Genomic DNA, 20525 nt, shown 5'->3' with positions numbered 1-20525 from the left:
AAAGACTCGAAATCCTAATTTACAGCTCATACAATACAAAATCCTTCATAGAACACACTATACAGGACAAAGGATGTTCAGGATGGGTCTAACACACTCAAACATCTGCTCACATTGCACAGATAACACACCTGATGATTATGCACACGCTTTGTGGTTTTCTGCGCCTGTCCAGAAGTTCTGGCTTGAAGTCTGTGAGGACCTATCAACATGGCTAAAGTGTAGCATCCCTGCATGCCCCACACTGTGCATACTGGGTGACTTAGACAACATCAACATGGAAATTAACTCAGCACACATGGTTGTCACAGTGTTATGTATCGCAAAGAAAACTATTCTCATGAACTGGAAAGCGAAGAACAATCTGTGTATTAACCAGTTTAGAAATTTTCTTTTAGATTATATTAGCATGGAAACAATGTCTGCCTCCTCAAAACATCAATTGGCTGAATTTCATTCTCTCTGGTCCCCTCTGATTAGTTTTATCACATAGTGGTGGTGGTGGGTTGCTGGGTGATGGTGGGTCTCAGGCCCGGGCTGCTGCGACTGGTGTGACCGGGTGGTTTGTTTGTTTGTTTTTTGATGTTGTTTGTTTGTTTTTTGTAGAGGTCCTCCTGGGTGGGGTTGGGTTGAGTGGGGTGGGGCGGGATGGGTACCTTCTGGGGGTACAGTAGCTCCCGGAATATGGTCGCTGCAGGCCCCGAGCCTGGTGGACATCAGGCCCTCCTGCCCATTGTTGGCTCCCAGGTAGCGGGGATGCCTATTGCAGCCAGTCCCTGGCTGCCCTCTCTGGGGGAGAGTAGCTCCCCCGGTATATATCCCCATACCCCTCTCCCTTCTGGCTCCTGTACACAGCACACACTCACACATGAAGGGTTTTGGGGGCGTGTGTGTTCGGTGGGGTGTAGTGGATGGGGCCACGTAGGTGGTCCCCTTTGGTTGCACTCTACAGTTCCCTGCCCCTGTTTTAATTACACCTTAGACATTACTACTTATCAAACACACTCACACACACACATTAGGTCTTGGGGGGTGGTTACACTGAGTGGCATCTGGTGGGCGGGGCTCTTTGGGTATGTAGGCTGCCCAGAGTGCCGCGCTCCCAGTTCTACAAGTTTGGCTGCCCCTCAATTTTAATTGCTCACTATTAGAAAATATTGAAGAGCCAGAAGGGTGAGGGGAGGGGTCTTCTTCGCACACCCCTGCTTCCTGGTGTCTGCTCGGGGCAGGAGGGGCCAGGAGGATTAATTAATTGTTCTGCTGGTTCGGGGTCTGTGGTGGCTGGGGGGTTGCTGGCCTCCTGGTGTGCCCGCTGCACTACACCCCAGCAGAGTCGAGGGAGGTAGGATGTGTGGATGTGTGGATGTATGGGACGTGAAAGTGTGTGTGGTAATGATTGGGCCTGGATCTGGGACTTGCTGTCGCCTGGCCTGCCTGTGTTTCTCCCGATGGGGCATCAGTGTTGCCTCTCCCCACTGCTCGCGACTTCACCCACCTGTGGGCACGTCTTGACTCCCAGGGCACTTGGCCAGGGGCGCTGGGGCAGGCGCTGACCCACTTTGTGGCTGTCTGGGGCGCTTGGCCCTCCTGGGTATTGGGTGGGGCCTCTGCTGGGGGGTTTGGGGGCGCTCGGGCTCCTGGGGCCCAGGTCCAGTGCACGGCCCATGTCTGGGCGGCTGGGGCCTGGCGGGGTCGGTGGGCTGTTACCCCTGGTTCCCGGAGTGCCTCTGCCCTATGCTTATGGGGGCTCTTTCCGGGGGCTTCCTCTGCAGTCTTCTGGGTGGATGCGTGGTTGCCCCTGCGGTGGGCTGTCTGGGTTCTGTGCTCTGTGGGGGCTGCTGGTGGCCTGGGTCTTGTGGCCCTCTCTGCCTGCTTCTGATTGCTTGGGGGAGGGGGCTGTGGATTGTGGCCCTGTACGCTTATACACTCATAACTAAGCACGGTTATCATGTAGGTCCTGCGCCATGGGTGTTGCATGTTCTCACACACACACACACACATTCATTAGTCCAGTAGCATGGTCACTAAGCAGTTGATGTATTATCATGTCGTCTCAGGTCATCTATATCCACAGCTGTGTTGTATGCGATTGCCGCTTCTTGTGCTTGTTTTTGTTTTTTTGTGTGTTTGTTTTTTCTCTGCTTGTCTGCTTTCAGGTGCTCCTGGTGGCGCTAAGGCTGGATTCCCCTCATAGGCCATGGATTGATGTCTGTTTTGTTTTTTACAGGTGTAGCAGCTGGTTGTCTGGTTTTTGTTTCAATTTTTGTTCTGTTTCCTCTTCTTTCCTCTTCTTCTTTCCTTGTCCCCCGGTCCGGTTCAGTTCAGTTCATGTCATATATTGTAAACAGAAATAAATAAATAGGCATCAAGGGGAGCTTTACATTTATAAAACTTCCTTTGGCAAAACAAATCTGTTTGGCATCAAAGGTATTCAGACTACAATTCTTCTGACATAATGCTGAACAGGACAAGGGGAAAAAAAGGTAAAGAAGACAGTTCTGCCGAAAGCCAGGGATAGACCTGTTCTAAGTTCTATACTTTTTAAAAGGGGCGTGTTTATCAACTATGGAATTAGAAGATTTACAAAAATGGTCAAGTGCTAGATCTTCATCTGGGATTTTAACAGTGTCATATAACTATTCAACAGATCAGTTAAAAAAAAGCCTGCTCATGGAGATGTTTCAGGATCTGGATACCAAGCGTGGACCTAATGTTTTCATTTTTGCAATTCTGATACAGGCTATTGAGCAGTGATAACTAACACCAAGTTCAGATACTGCGGATTTTCTACCTTTGATTTGTTAAGATTGAGCCAATCAGGGACAACCTTGAAGGATCTCTTTGGTTTTGTAGGATCAGTAATTACCTGAGAAAGGTTGATATTGGTACACACCTTTTTTAAATGATCAGAGGCAGAGTTCAACTTGTTTAAATTAAAATTGCCACACAGAGATTGGGTTTAGGCCACATGCACACAGAATGACATCAACAAATATAAGAAATATTAAACATTTACACATAGATTTTTGAATATATGTAGAGGAATGATACTTTGAAATGTGCTCATTGCGGAGTTATGATCAGTTGAGTAATGAAGGTTGAACAATTCTGAGAAAGAGGTTCTATTCCCAGCATCATGATGGACACTCCTGATATAGAAGGTTTCGCTAACGCATTGGAATTGTTTTACTATTTTCATATGCATGTGCAATGAAGAATTGCTTGCTGCTGATAAATGCAAAGAAGAACAGCTTACACATAGATGCTCACATATAGGCTGCTGAATGCAATGAAGACCTGCTTATCAAGTAAAGTTCAATGTCAATGTGTAATATTCAATTAGGATTTGTAAAACAGTGAAGTTAAACAATGAATGGGTCCATAGTCGGTATGAGAAGCCTACAGGAATATTTACCTGGGTGTACGTTCAAACAGAGATGAGAAAATTGCGATAAATAATTGTTTGTTTGTTTGTTAGTATGTATAGGAATGTTATGTGTATAAACTGTGTTGAGTTATAGTTACTCAGTAGTGTCTCAGTGAAACAACCGACGGGGGAAGCCTTGCGGTGACAACAAAAGCAGTGTTTTACTGATCAGTCAAGTTGCTCCAGTGTACTCCATACAAACTGGTTGGCTACTGAAGGGATAGAAAATGGGGAATACTTGTTTTAAAGCAAACAAGGAATTAGATGGGAAAAATACATGTTTTAACGGGACCCAGACGATATTAAATACTCAGACAGATGGGAGAAGAAGTGTAGTTTTGTAGGAAATCACAAAATTATTACATAGAATTAGTGAAATCAATTGAAGAATGCCTTTCTGAAGAGCTGTTTACCACAGATGAGCAGCTTTGCGACCAAGCACATTGTAGATCGCTTTACTGCCAAAATGATCTAATTTAATGGATTGGTTTAGACATGCATAACAGCATTTTAAGAACAAAGAGAGAAACAAAAAGGGACAACGCTTCATGGTGGAAGGGGATGTATAAATAACTGTGTATATGATGAAGGGGGTGGCAACACCCATTCCGAAATCCCGCCATTCCGACATCCCGCTATTCCGACATCCCACCATTCCGACATCCCACCATTCTGACATCCCACCATTCCGACATGCAAACGTCCCACCATTCCGACATCCCACCATTGCGACATCCCGCTATTCTGACGTTCAAATGTCCCACCATTCCGACAAGGCTTTCCGTATAAGGAAATGTGTGTTACTCAACAGGTGAGTCCCTTCTTTCTGTTCATGCAATTTATATGTTTAACACATGTTTATAGACAAGCGTTATTAAAAACACAAAGTCTCGGCAACTGGAGGAGGAGAAGCAGTCCGCGGTGGTTTTCAATCACACACTCCAATGCCACTTGTTTTAACTTCCGAAAATTTAATCCAGGAAAAAAAGGCTTACAAACATGGACCAAAACGGCTCCATAACACGCACAAGAATCCAAAAGAAACGAAAGTTAACTAAAAGAAAGCAAATAAACAGTATGAAGTGGTCAAAATTGGTTTTACGCATGCCTATGTGCGTCTGGCACATGCGTCTTCGGGCTCTCCCACGTTGGTTTGTGGATGAAAGCTATATGTTCAGCTGTAATGTCATGTAAAAACAATCTCTACATGACATTTACTCCCAGGTGTGACCAGTTAGGTCCTTAAGATATCAACAGGCTGTATAAAGCTACAACCGTTGCGGCTGTGTGTTTGTGCCAAATGCGCAAAGCCCATCCGCGCTTCCCAAAATTGGAGTGAGTACTCATAAATCACATGAATAACATGAATAAACGTTTTTACTGAATTTTGTTGTGTTTTATACGTTCTATGCTGTCATTTCTCTCTTCTCCTATTGGCAAGGCAAGGCAGAGTGCTTGCAACTGTGTCCTGTGCAGTAGCCGTGATATCTGTAATTGCAATTATTACTTTTGCATATGATGACAGCGTGCAAAAGACGCATGGGCTCTGTGGAGAGCTCCGCTCCAGCTGGCTGCTGTGACAGCTCACTGACACTGTATTTCTGCTTAATCAGTTTCAGTCTCGCCAGAGTTACATTAATATCTGTATTTTTATATTTGAAATTCAGGGGATTTTGATAATAGATTATTAAAGTTTGTTTGCGAGGCTGTGGCCTCTGCATGTGCAAAGCATGTGCGCCAAACTTTAGGGCGTATTTGCGCCGGCATATCATTAGTGCAAAATGTTTTGGGTAAAAAATAGGCTATTAAAAGGAACTGTCGGAATGGCGGTATGTTAAAAAAAACAAAAAACATACCGCCATTCCGACCATAGGAGGAAAAAAGTGTCGGAATGGTGGGACGTTTGATAAAAAATTAAGTGTCGCCATTCCGACAATTGGAGACCCATGTCGGAATGGCGAGATGTCGGAATGGCAGCATGTAACCATGATGAAGGAGAGACCATTTGAGCAGCACAGCCATTTCGCAGCACAGGGACAGCAGTCCAAGTTACAGGATCTCCCACGTGGTATCACCTGTCACATTGTGTCAAGGCATCAAAAGAAGAAAAAATCACCAAACTCAAGGACAAAAAGACAAAGACTCCGGTGAACGAAGACAGAGGACTGACAAACCAGAAATACAAAAGGATTCTCGATATCAAGATCCAGAAGAAGAGGCTAACAATGCCACGAACACTTACGATGCTGGGAATGATGCCAGCAATGAACAGAGAAGAAGATTCAGTGTCATCAATCTGCATTACGTGCCTCTAATGAGGGGGTGAATATAGAATCCTCAACGATTACAACGTCTCTGGGAACTGTGACAACAACAAGGTTTAAACCATTTTGATATATATTGTAACCTATTGTCTAAGGAATAGTGCTGAAAATGAGGTAAATCTAATCCACCATTGTCCTTGGTCTTCTGTAGGGTTTTTAAACTAATACGTGGTGGTTTGTTTTTCAACAGAAATTTGGAGATGCATGAATCTAGTGACTTAAACCAAGTAGCAGATGGTTTTATGGGGATCATTGAGAACAAATAGTTAACTTTTGGTAGTATCATCATTTTAATGGATGTAACTCTCCCCATAAGTGATATAGGTAAGGACTTCCAACGAGAGATCGTCCTCTACTGTCTTTAATAATTGCACATAATTTAGCTTTGTTAGCTCTGAGAGCCTGGAGGAAATGTTTATACCTAAATATCTAATATTTCCTGACTGTAAAGTGATCGCAGGTATATTATGGACCCTACAGTTAATGGGCAGAACTGTGGTCTTAGACCAGTTGATAGAGTAGTCAGAAAGTGCTGAGAATTTATTTATGAGTGTGATCGTGTGACTGAGAGACGTCTGTGAGTTCTGAAGGAAAAGTAATACATCATCAGCATAAAGACTTATTTTATGCTCAATATTTTGGGATTAATTACTCACAAACGGGTAAGAAAAGGTAGTATTGCCAGACCATACATGATCAAAACAGGGAGCGGAGGTGGTTCAGCTGCAAGGTGTGAATGTCTGACTATAGTTTGTAAAAAGCGGGTAAGATAAGGTGCGAATGCCCGACAATGTATGATCAAAAGAGGGAGCGGAGGTTTTCGGCTGCAAGAAGGTCTGAATGTCCACCCAAAATTCCTGAAAAATGGGTAAAAAAAGGGTGCGAATGCTAAACCATACATCATCAAAAGCAGGAGTGGATGTGTTCGGCTACAAGAAGATTTGAATGTCCATCAATAATTGCTTTAAAACATGAAAGAAAATTTTCGAATATCAAACCGCACATGATCATAAGCGGTAGAGGAGTTGTTCAGCTGCAAGAAGGTGTGAATGTCCACCCATAATTACTGAAAAATGGGTAAGAAAAGGTGAAAATGCCCAACCATACATCATCAAAAGCAGGAGTGGATGTGTTCGGCTACAAGAAGGTTTGAATGTCCGACCATAGTTTGTAAAAAGCGGTTAAGAAAAGGTTCGAATGCCCGAACATAGACCATCAAAAGAGGGAGCGGAGGTGTTCCGCTGTAAGAAGGTGTAAATGTCCGACCATAGTTGGTAAAAAGCGGGTAAGAAAAGGTTAAAATACCCGACTGTACACAATCAATAGCGGGAGCGGTGTTGTTTGGCTACAAGAAGGTGTGAAAGTCCGACCACGGTTTGTAAAAAGCGGGTAAGAAAAGGTTCGAATGCCCGAATATATACCATCAAAAGTGGAAGTGGATGGGTTCGGCTGCAAGAAGGTGTGAACGTCCGACCAAAGTTTGTAAAAAGCAGTTAAGAAAAGGTTCGAATATCCAACCAAACATAATCAAAAGCGGGAGCAGAGCTGTTCGACTGCAAGTAGGTGTGAATGTCAGATCATAATTTGCAAAAAGCTGATGAGAAAGGGTGAGAATGCCCGGCTATACACCATCAAATGCGGGAGCGGAAGTGTTCGGCTGTGAGTAGGTGTGAATGTCCGACCATAATTGCTGAAAAATGTGTTAGAAGAGACTAGAATGCCGGACAATACATCATCAAATGCGGGAGCGGAGTTGTTCGGCTGTGAGTAGGTGTGAATCTCCGAGCATAGTTTGTAAAAAGCGGGTAAGAAAAGGTTCAAATGCCTGACTATACACCATCAAAAGCGGGAGCAGAGGTGTTCCGCTGTAAGACGGTGTGAATGTCCGACCATATTTGGTAAAAAGCGGGTAAGAAAAGGTTAAAATACCCGACTGTACACAATCAATAGCGGGAGAGGAGGTGTTCAGCTGCAAGAAGGTGTGAATGTCCACCCATAATTCCTGAAAAATGGGTAAAAAAAGGTGCGAATGCCCAACAAAACATTATCAAAAGCAGGTGTGAATGTCAGATCATAATTTGCAAAAAGCTGATGAGAAAGGGTGAGAATGCCCGACTATACACCATCAAATGCGGGAGCGGAGTTGTTCGGCTGTGAGTAAGTGTGAATCTCCGACCATAATTGCTGAAAAATGTGTTAGAAAAGGTAAGAATGCCGGTCCATACATCATCAAAAGCGGGAGAGGTGGTGTTCGGCTGCAAGTAGGTGTGAATGTCCAGCCATAATTACTAACAAACGGGTAAGAAAAGGTAGTATTGCCAGACCATACATGATCAAAACAGGGAGCGGAGGTGGTTCAGCTGCAAGAAGGTGTGAATGTCCGACTAAAGTTCAAATATATTAACAAAAGCGGGAGGAGAGGTCTTCGGATGAGAGTGGTTGAGAATTTCCAACCATAATCTATAAAATGCGGTGAAAAAAAAGGTGTGATAGAACACTAAAAGGTGGAGCGGAAGTGTTCGGCTGCAAGAAGGTGTGAATGTCCGACTATATTTGGTGAAAAGCAGGTGAAGCAAGGTCTGAATGCCCAACCTTACATCATCAAAAGCGAGATCAGAGGTGTTTGGCTGCATGAAGGCCATAGTTTGCCAAAAGCGGGTAAGCTGCGAATGAACGGCTAAATATCAACAAAAGGTCTTCGGATGCAAGTGGGTGTGAATATCCCACCATTCAAGTATGGTGGAGAGGAAGCTGTGAACAGCCGACCATAGTTGGCAAAAAGCGGGTGAGAAAAGGTGCGAATGTCCAACCATACATGATCAAAACAGGGAGCGGAGGTGTTTGGCTGTGACAAGGTGTGAATGTCCACCCAAAATTAATGAAAAGCGGGCAACAAGTAGGTTTGAATGCCCAACCATACATCATCAAAAGCAGGAGTGGATGTGTTCGGCTACAAGGTTTGAATGTCCGAGCATAGTTTGTAAAAAGCGGGTAAGAAAAGGTTCGAATGCCCAAACATACACCATCAAAAGAGGGAGCGGATGTGTTCCGCTGTAAGAAGGTGTGAATGTCCGACCATAGTTGGTAAAAAACGGGTAAGAAAAGGTTAAAATACCCGACTGTACACAATCAATAGCGGGAGCGGATGTGTTTGGCTACAAGAATGTGTGACAGTCCGACCATGGTTTGTAAAAAACGGGTAAGAAAAGGTGCGAATGCCCGACAATGTATGATCAAAAGAGGGAGCGGAGGTTTTCGGCTACAAGAAGGTTTGAATGTACGACCATAGTTTGTAAAAAGCGGGTAAGAAAAGGTTAAAATACCTGACTGTACACAATCAATAGCGGGAGCGGAGTTCTTCGGCTACAAGAAGGTGTGAAAGTTCAACCATGGTTTGTAAAAAGCTGCTAAGAAAAGGTTCGAATGCCCGAATATATACCATCAAAAGCGGAAGCGGAGGTGTTCGGCTGCAAGAAGGTGTGAACGTCCGACCAAAGTTTGCAAAAAGCAGTTAAGAAAAGGTTCGAATGCCCAAATATATACCATCAAAAGCGGGAGCAGAGCTGTTCGACTGCAAGTAGGTGTGAATGTCCAGCCATAATTACTCACAAACGGGTAAGAAAAGGTAGTATTGCCAGACCATACATGATCAAAACAGGGAGTGGAGGTGGTTCAGCTGCAAGGTGTGAATGTCTGACTATAGTTTGTAAAAAGCGGGTAAGACAAGGTGCGAATGCCCGACAATGTATGATCAAAAGATGGAGTGGAGGTCTTCGGCTGCAAGGTCTGAATGTCCAACCATAATTTCTAAAAACCGGGTAAGAAAAGGCTCGAAAGCCCGACTATACACAATCAAAAGCGGGAGCGAGAGGTTTTCAGCTGCAAATCCTTCACTCAAACCAAGTGAAAACTGCTTTGTCCTTCATATTTATCAATGTCTAGATCGACTTCAACAAAGAACAACATTGTACTTTGCAGTAAAGAAAGAGCAAATCAAAAGTTTTAGGAATCCGAGAATAAGCTTATTTTCATGAGTTCTGCACGATTATTGATTTTACTATAAATGAACGCCTTCACTCCAACTATGTTAAAACTGCTTTGTCCTTCATATTTATCAATGTCTAGATTGACTTCAACAAAGAACAACACTGGATTTTGCAGTAGAAGAAAGATCAACACTGAAGGATCAGTAATCCGAGAATAAGCTTATTTTCATACGTTCTGCATGATTTGGGATTTTATGTATAAAATGAATTCCTTCACTCAAACCAAGTTAAAACTGCTTTGTCCTTCATATTTATCAATGTCTAGATTTATTTCAACAAAGAACAACATTGTATTTTGCAGTAGTAGAAATAGCAACACTGAAGGATCAGGAATCCGAGAATAAGCTTATTTTCATACGTTCTGCTTGATTTGGGATTTTGCTATAAAATTAATTCCTTCACTCAAACAAAGTGGAAACTGCTTTGTTCTTCATATTTATCAATGTCTATATAAATTTCAACAAAGAACAAGGCTGTATTTTTCATTATAGGAAAGAACAACACTGGAGGATCAGGAATCCGAGAAAAAGCTTACTTTCATGAGTCCTGCACGATTTCGGATTTTCCTATAAAATGAATTGCTTTGCTCAAACCAAGTTAAAATTGCTTTGTCCTTCATAGTTATCCATGTCTAAAATGTATCAAGCATAAAGTTCCTCATATTACCCTGAATGAGAAAGAAGCATCCCTTTGGTTGAGCAATACGTTCCTTTTGCGGAGTTATGCATGATTTCGGATTTTGCTATAAAATTCATTCCTTCACACCTTTTTTTTTCACCGCATTTTATAGATTATGGTTGGAAATTCTCAACCACTCTCATCCGAAGACCTCTCCTCCCGCTTTTGTTAATATATTTGAACTTTAGTCGGACATTCACACCTTCTTGCAGCTGAACCACCTCCGCTCCCTGTTTTGATCATGTATGGTCTGGCAATACTACCTTTTCTTACCCGTTTGTTAGTAATTATGGCTGGACATTCACACCTACTTGCAGCCGAACACCACCTCTCCCGCTTTTGATGATGTATGGACCGGCATTCTTACCTTTTCTAACACATTTTTCAGCAATTATGGTCGGAGATTCACACTTACTCACAGCCGAACAACTCCGCTCCCGCATTTGATGGTGTATAGTCGGGCATTCTCACCCTTTCTCATCAGCTTTTTGCAAATTATGATCTGACATTCACACCTGCTTTTGATAATGTATGGTTGGGCATTCGCACCTTTTCTTACCCATTTTTCAGGAATTATGGGTGGACATTCACACCTTCTTGCAGCTGAACACCTCCTCTCCCGCTATTGATTGTGTACAGTCGGGTATTTTAACCTTTTCTTACCCGCTTTTTACCAAATATGGTCGGACATTCACACCGTCTTACAGCGGAACACCTCTGCTCCCGCTTTTGATGGTGTATAGTCAGGCATTTGAACCTTTTCTTACCCGCTTTTTACAAACTATGGTCGGACATTCAAACCTTCTTGTAGCCGAAAACCTCCGCTCCCTCTTTTGATTATACATTGTTGGGCATTCGCACCTTATTTACAAACTATAGTCAGACATTCACACCTTGCAGCTGAGCCACCTAAGCTCCCTGTTTTGATAGTGTATGTTCGGGCATTCGAACCTATTCTTACCCCCTTTTTACAAACTATGCTCGGAGATTCACACCTACTCACAGCCGAACAACTCCGCTCCCGCATTTGATGATGTATTGTCCGGCATTCTAGTCTCTTCTAACACATTTTTCAGCAATTATGGTCGGACATTCACACCTACTCACAGCCGAACACTTCCGCTCCCGCATTTGATGGTGTATAGCCGGGCATTCTCACCCTTTCTCATCAGCTTTTTGCAAATTATGATCTGACATTCACACCTACTTGCAGTCGAACAGCTCTGCTCCCGCTTTTGATTATGTTTGGTTGGATATTCGAACCTTTTCTTAACTGCTTTTTACAAACTTTGGTCGGACGTTCACACCTTCTTGCAGCCGAACCCATCCACTTCCACTTTTGATGGTATATATTCGGGCATTCGAACCTTTTCTTACCCGCTTTTTACAAACCGTGGTCGGACTTTCACACCTTCTTGTAGCCAAACAACACCGCTCCCGCTATTGATTGTGTACAGTCGGGTATTTTAACCTTTTCTTACCCGCTTTTTACCAACTATGGTCGGACATTTACACCTTCTTACAGCGGAACACCTCCGCTCCCTCTTTTGATGGTCTATGTTCGGGCATTCGAACCTTTTCTTACCCGCTTTTTACAAACTATGGTCGGAAATTCAAACCTTCTTGTAGCCGAACACATCCACTCCTGCTTTTGATGATGTATGGTTGGGCATTTTCACCTTTTCTTACCCATTTTTCAGTAATTATGGGTGGACATTCACACCTTCTTGCAGCTGAACAACTCCTCTACCGCTTATGATCATGTGCGGTTTGATATTCGAAAATTTTCTTTCATGTTTTAAAGCAATTATTGATGGACATTCAAATCTTCTTGTAGCCGAACACATCCACTCCTGCTTTTGATGATGTATGGATTAGCATTCGCACCCTTTTTTTACCCATTTTTCAGGAATTTTGGGTGGACATTCAGACCTTCTTGCAGCCGAAAACCTCCGCTCCCTCTTTTGATCATACATTGTCGGGCATTCGCACCTTATCTTACCCGCTTTTTACAAACTATAGTCAGACATTCACACCTTGCAGATGAACCACCTCCGCTCCCTGTTTTGATCATGTATGGTCTGGCAATACTACCTTTTCTTACCCGTTTGTGAGTAATTAATCCCAAAATATTGAGCATAAAATAAGTCTTTATGCTGATGATGTATTACTTTTCCTTCAGAACTCACAGACGTCTCTCAGTCACACGATCACACTCATAAATAAATTCTCAGCACTTTCTGACTACTCTATCAACTGGTCTAAGACCACAGTTCTGCCCATTAACTGTAGGGTCCATAATATACCTGCGATCACTTTACAGTCAGGAAATATTAGATATTTAGGCATAAACATTTCCTCCAGGCTCTCAGAGCTAACAAAGCTAAATTATGTGCAATTATTAAAGACAGTAGAGGACGATCTCTCGTTGGAAGTCCTTACCTATATCACTTATGGGGAGAGTTACATCCATTAAAATGATGATACTACCAAAAGTTAACTATTTGTTCTCAATGATCCCCATAAAACCATCTGCTACTTGGTTTAAGTCACTAGATTCATGCATCTCCAAATTTCTGTTGAAAAACAAACCACCACGTATTAGTTTAAAAACCCTACAGAAGACCAAGGACAATGGTGGATTAGATTTACCTCATTTTCAGCACTATTCCTTAGACAATAGGTTACAATATATATCAAAATGGTTTAAACCTTGTTGTTGTCACAGTTCCCAGAGACGTTGTAATCGTTGAGGATTCTATATTCACCCCCTCATTAGAGGCACGTAATGCAGATTGATGACACTGAATCTTCTTCTCTGTTCATTGCTGGCATCATTCCCAGCATCGTAAGTGTTCGTGGCATTGTTAGCCTCTTCTTCTGGATCTTGATATCGAGAATCCTTTTGTATTTCTGGTTTGTCAGTCCTCTGTCTTCGTTCACCGGAGTCTTTGTCTTTTTGTCCTTGAGTTTGGTGATTTTTTCTTCTTTTGATGCCTTGACACAATGTGACAGGTGATACCACGTGGGAGATCCTGTAACTTGGACTGCTGTCCCTGTGCTGCGAAATGGCTGTGCTGCTCAAATGGTCTCTCCTTCATCATGGTTACATGCTGCCATTCCGACATCTCGCCATTCCGACATGGGTCTCCAATTGTCGGAATGGCGACACTTAATTTTTTATCAAACGTCCCACCATTCCGACACTTTTTTCCTCCTATGGTCGGAATGGCGGTATGTTTTTTGTTTTTTTTAACATACCGCCATTCCGACAGTTCCTTTTAATAGCCTATTTTTTACCCAAAACATTTTGCACTAATGATATGCCGGCGCAAATACGCCCTAAAGTTTGGCGCACAAGCTTTGCACATGCAGAGGCCACAGCCTCGCAAACAAACTTTAATAATCTATTATCAAAATCCCCTGAATTTCAAATATAAAAATACAGATATTAATGTAACTCTGGCGAGACTGAAACTGATTAAGCAGAAATACAGTGTCAGTGAGCTGTCACAGCAGCCAGCTGGAGCGGAGCTCTCCACAGAGCCCATGCGTCTTTTGCACGCTGTCATCATATGCAAAAGTAATAATTGCAATTACAGATATCACGGCTACTGCACAGGACACAGTTGCAAGCACTCTGCCTTGCCTTGCCAATAGGAGAAGAGAGAAATGACAGCATAGAACGTATAAAACACAACAAAATTCAGTAAAAACGTTTATTCATGTTATTCATGTGATTTATGAGTACTCACTCCAATTTTGGGAAGCGCGGATGGGCTTTGCGCATTTGGCACAAACACACAGCCGCAACTGTTGTAGCTTTATACAGCCTGTTGATATCTTAAGGACCTAACTGGTCACACCTGGGAGTAAATGTCATGTAGAGATTGTTTTTACATGACATTACAGCTGAACATATAGCTTTCATCCACAAACCAACGTGGGAGAGCCCGAAGACGCATGTGCCAGACGCACATAGGCATGCGTAAAACCAATTTTGACCACTTCATACTGTTTATTTGCTTTCTTTTAGTTAACTTTCGTTTCTTTTGGATTCTTGTGCGTGTTATGGAGCCGTTTTGGTCCATGTTTGTAAGCCTTTTTTTCCTGGATTAAATTTTCGGAAGTTAAAACAAGTGGCATTGGAGTGTGTGATTGAAAACCACCGCGGACTGCTTCTCCTCCTCCAGTTGCCGAGACTTTGTGTTTTTAATAACGCTTGTCTATAAACATGTGTTAAACATATAAATTGCATGAACAGAAAGAAGGGACTCACCTGTTGAGTAACACACATTTCCTTATACGGAAAGCCTTGTCGGAATGGTGGGACATTTGAACGTCAGAATAGCGGGATGTCGCAATGGTGGGATGTCGGAATGGTGGGACGTTTGCATGTCGGAATGGTGGTAAGTCGGAATGGTGGGATGTCGGAATGGTGGGATGTCGGAATAGCGGGATGTCGGAATGGCGGGATTTCGGAATGGGTGTTGCCACCCCCTTCATCATATACACAGTTATTTATACATCACCTTCCACCATGAAGCGTTGTCCCTTTTTGTTTCTCTCTTTGTTCTTAAAATGCTGTTATGCATGTCTAAACCAATCCATTAAATTAGATCATTTTGGCAGTAAAGCGATCTACAATGTGCTTGGTCGCAAAGCTGCTCATCTGTGGTAAACAGCTCTTCAGAAAGGCATTCTTCAATTGATTTCACTAATTCTATGTAATAATTTTGTGATTTCCTACAAAACTACACTTCTTCTCCCATCTGTCTGAGTATTTAATATCGTCTGGGTCCCGTTAAAACATGTATTTTTCCCATCTAATTCCTTGTTTGCTTTAAAACAAGTATTCCCCATTTTCTATCCCTTCAGTAGCCAACCAGTTTGTATGGAGTACACTGGAGCAACTTGACTGATCAGTAAAACACTGCTTTTGTTGTCACCGCAAGGCTTCCCCCGTCGGTTGTTTCACTGAGACACTACTGAGTAACTATAACTCAACACAGTTTATACACATAACATTCCTATACATACTAACAAACAAACAAACAATTATTTATCGCAATTTTCTCATCTCTGTTTGAACGTACACCCAGGTAAATATTCCTGTAGTCTTCTCATACCGACTATGGACCCATTCATTGTTTAACTTCACTGTTTTGCAAATCCTAATTGAATATTACACATTGACATTGAACTTTACTTGATAAGCAGGTCTTCATTGCATTCAGCAGCCTATATGTGAGCATCTATGTGTAAGCTGTTCTTCTTTGCATTTATCAGCAGCAAGCAATTCTTCATTGCACATGCATATGAAAATAGTAAAACAATTCCAATGCGTTAGCGAAACCTTCTATATCAGGAGTGTCCATCATGATGCTGGGAATAGAACCTCTTTCCCAGAATTGTTCAACCTTCATTACTCAACTGATCATAACTCCGCAATGAGCACATTTCAAAGTATCATTCCTCTACATATATTCAAAAATCTATGTGTAAATGTTTAATATTTCTTATATTTGTTGATGTCATTCTGTGTGCATGTGGCCTAAACCCAATCTCTGTGTGGCAATTTTAATTTAAACAAGTTGAACTCTGCCTCTGATCATTTAAAAAAGGTGTGTACCAATATCAACCTTTCTCAGGTAATTACTGATCCTACAAAACCAAAGAGATCCTTCAAGGTTGTCCCTGATTGGCTCAATCTTAACAAATCAAAGGTAGAAAATCCGCAGTATCTGAACTTGGTGTTAGTTATCACTGCTCAATAGCCTGTATCAGAATTGCAAAAATGAAAACATTAGGTCCACGCTTGGTATCCAGATCCTGAAACATCTCCATGAGCAGGCTTTTTTTTAACTGATCTGTTGAATAGTTATATGACACTGTTAAAATCCCAGATGAAGATCTAGCACTTGACCATTTTTGTAAATCTTCTAATTCCATAGTTGATAAACACGCCCCTTTTAAAAAGTATAGAACTTAGAACAGGTCTATCCCTGGCTTTCGGCAGAACTGTCTTCTTTACCTTTTTTTCCCCTTGTCCTGTTCAGCATTATGTCAGAAGAATTGTAGTCTGAATACCTTTGATGCCAAACAGATTTGTTTTGCCAAAGGAAGTTTTATAAATGTAAAGCTCCCCTTGATGCCTATTTATTTATTTCTGTTTACAATATATGACATGAACTGAACTGAACCGGACCGGGGGACAAGGAAAGAAGAAGAGGAAAGAAGAGGAAACAGAACAAAAATAGAAACAAAAACCAGACAACCAGCTGCTACACCTGTAAAAAACAAAACAGACATCAATCCATGGCCTATGAGGGGAATCCAGCCTTAGCGCCACCAGGAGCACCTGAAAGCAGACAAGCAGAGAAAAAACAAACACACAAAAAAACAAAAACAAGCACAAGAAGCGGCAATCGCATACAACACAGCTGTGGATATAGATGACCTGAGACGACATGATAATACATCAACTGCTTAGTGACCATGCTACTGGACTAATGAATGTGTGTGTGTGTGTGTGAGAACATGCAACACCCATGGCGCAGGACCTACATGATAACCGTGCTTAGTTATGAGTGTATAAGCGTACAGGGCCACAATCCACAGCCCCCTCCCCCAAGCAATCAGAAGCAGGCAGAGAGGGCCACAAGACCCAGGCCACCAGCAGCCCCCACAGAGCACAGAACCCAGACAGCCCACCGCAGGGGCAACCACGCATCCACCCAGAAGACTGCAGAGGAAGCCCCCGGAAAGAGCCCCCATAAGCATAGGCACTCCGGGAACCAGGGGTAACAGCCCACCGACCCCGCCAGGCCCCAGCCGCCCAGACATGGGCCGTGCACTGGATCTGGGCCCCAGGAGCCCGAGCGCCCCCAAACCCCCCAGCAGAGGCCCCACCCAATACCCAGGAGGGCCAAGCGCCCCAGACAGCCACAAAGTGGGTCAGCACCTGCCCCAGCGCCCCTGGCCAAGTGCCCTGGGAGTCAAGACGTGCCCACAGGTGGGTGAAGTCGCGAGCAGTGGGGAGAGGCAACACTGATGCCCCATCGGGAGAAACACAGGCAGGCCAGGCGACAGCAAGTCCCAGATCCAGGCCCAATCATTACCACACACACTTTCACGTCCCATACATCCACACATCCACACATCCTACCTCCCTCGACTCTGCTGGGGTGTAGTGCAGCGGGCACACCAGGAGGCCAGCAACCCCCCAGCCACCACAGACCCCGAACCAGCAGAACAATTAATTAATCCTCCTGGCCCCTCCTGCCCCGAGCAGACACCAGGAAGCAGGGGTGTGCGAAGAAGACCCCTCCCCTCACCCTTCTGGCTCTTCAATATTTTCTAATAGTGAGCAATTAAAATTGAGGGGCAGCCAAACTTGTAGAACTGGGAGCGCGGCACTCTGGGCAGCCTACATACCCAAAGAGCCCCGCCCACCAGAGGCCACTCAGTGTAACCACCCCCCAAGACCTAATGTGTGTGTGTGAGTGTGTTTGATAAGTAGTAATGTCTAAGGTGTAATTAAAACAGGGGCAGGGAACTGCAGAGTGCAACCAAAGGGGACCACCTACGTGGCCCCATCCACTACACCCCACCGAACACACACGCCCCCAAAACCCTTCATGTGTGAGTGTGTGCTGTGTACAGGAGCCAGAAGGGAGAGGGGTATGGGGATATATACCGGAGGAGCTACTCTCCCCCAGAGAGGGCAGCCAGGGACTGGCTGCAATAGGCATCCCCGCTACCTGGGAGCCAACAATGGGCAGGAGGGCCTGATGTCCACCAGGCTCGGGGCCTGCAGCGACCATATTCGGGGAGCTACTGTACCCCCAGAAGGTACCCATCCCGCCCCACCCCACTCAACCCAACCCCACCCAGGAGGACCTCTACAAAAAACAAACAAACAACATCAAAAAACAAACAAACAAACCACCCGGTCACACCAGTCGCAGCAGCCCGGGCCTGAGACCCACCATCACCCAGCAACCCACCACCACCACTATGTGATAAAACTAATCAGCGGGGACCAGAGAGAATGAAATTCAGCCAATTGATGTTTTGAGGAGGCAGACATTGTTTCCATGCTAATATAATCTAAAAGAAAATTTCTAAACTGGTTAATACACAGATTGTTCTTCGCTTTCCAGTTCATGAGAATAGTTTTCTTTGCGATACATAACACTGTGACAACCATGTGTGCTGAGTTAATTTCCATGTTGATGTTGTCTAAGTCACCCAGTATGCACAGTGTGGGGCATGCAGGGATGCTACACTTTAGCCATGTTGATAGGTCCTCACAGACTTCAAGCCAGAACTTCTGGACAGGCGCAGAAAACCACAAAGCGTGTGCATAATCATCAGGTGTGTTATCTGTGCAATGTGAGCAGATGTTTGAGTGTGTTAGACCCATCCTGAACATCCTTTGTCCTGTATAGTGTGTTCTATGAAGGATTTTGTATTGTATTAGCTGTAAATTAGGATTTCGAGTCTTTATGAAGGTGTTCAAACATATTTGTGGTTAGAAGCTATGACCAGAACTGATGGATAAATCTGCCTCCCATTTTGAGGATGGAAGAGACATTGTGTCATCTATCTTAGACAATAATTTATATATTTTTGATAGTAGTTTTGGGGTACAGATGCTTAGAAATTCTGCTACCCTAGTCGGGGGTTGTAAGTCTGATTGGTGGAGGATATATCCATCCATCCATCCATCATCTGCCGCTTATCCGGGGGTCGGGTCGCGGGGGCAGCAGCTTGAGCAGAGAAACCCAGACGTCTCTGTCCCCGGCCACTTCCTCCAGCTCTTCCGGGGGGACCCCGAGGCGTTCCGAGGCCAGCCGAGAGACATAGTCTCTCCAACGTGTCCTGGGTCTCCCCCGGGGTCTCCTCCCAGTGGGACGTGCCCGGAACACCTCCCCAGGGAGGCGCCCAGGGGGCATCCTAACCAGATGCCCGAGCCACCTCATCTGACTCCTCTCAATGCAGAGGAGCAGCGGTTCTACTCCGAGCCCCTCCCGGATGACTGAGCTTCTCACCCTATCTCTAAGGGAGAGCCCAGACACCCTGCGGAGGAAACCCATTTCGGCCGCTTGTATTCGCGATCTTGTTCTTTCGGTCACTACCCACAACTCGTGACCATAGGTGAGGATGGGAACGTAGATTGACCAGTAAGTAGAGAGCTTCGCCTTCTGGCTCAGCTCCCTCTTCACAACGACGGGTCGGTGCAGAGCCTGCAACACTGCAGGCGCCGCACCGATCCGCCCGTCAATCTCCCGCTCCATTCGTCCGTCACTCGTGAACAAGACCCCGAGATACTTGAACTCCTCCTCTTGGGGAAGGATCTCATTCCCGACCCGGAGAGAGCATTCCACCCTTTTCCGGCTGAGAACCATAGTCTCGGATTTGGAGGTGCTGATTCTCATCCCAGCCGCTTCACACTCGGCTGCGAATCACTCCAGTGAGAGCTGAAGGTCACGGCCTGACGACGCTAACAGAACCACATCATCTGCAAAAAGCAGAGACCCGATTCTGAGGTCGCCAAATGGGGCCCCCTCAACGCCCTGGCTCCGCCTAGAAATTCTGTCCATAAAAGTTAGGAACAGAATCGGTGACAAAGGGCAGCTCTGACGGAGTCCAACTCTCACCGGAAACGTATCCGACTTACTGCCGGCAATGTGGACCAAACTCTGGCACCGGTCATACAGAGACCGAACGGCCCCTATCAAGGGGTCCGGCACTCCATATTCCCGGAGCACCCCCCACAGGACTCCACGAGGGACACGGTCGAACGCTTTCTCCAAGTCCACAAAACACATGTAGACTGGTTGGGCGAACTCCCATGCACCCTCCAGGATCCTGCCGAGGGTATAGAGCTGGTCCACTGTTCCACGGCCAGGACGAAAGCCACACTGCATCTCCTGAATCCGAGGCTCGATTATCCGACGGATCCTCCTCTCCAATACCCCCGAATAGACCTTACCAGGGAGGCTGAGGAGTGTGATACCCCTATAGTTGGAACACACCCTCCGG

The sequence above is a fragment of the Leuresthes tenuis genome, unplaced genomic scaffold (assembly GCF_036924035.1).
Source record: "Leuresthes tenuis unplaced genomic scaffold, fLeuTen1.0.hap1 SCAF_15, whole genome shotgun sequence".
Lineage (NCBI taxonomy): Eukaryota > Metazoa > Chordata > Actinopteri > Atheriniformes > Atherinopsidae > Leuresthes > Leuresthes tenuis.
Note: the sequence above shows the minus strand (reverse complement) of the source record.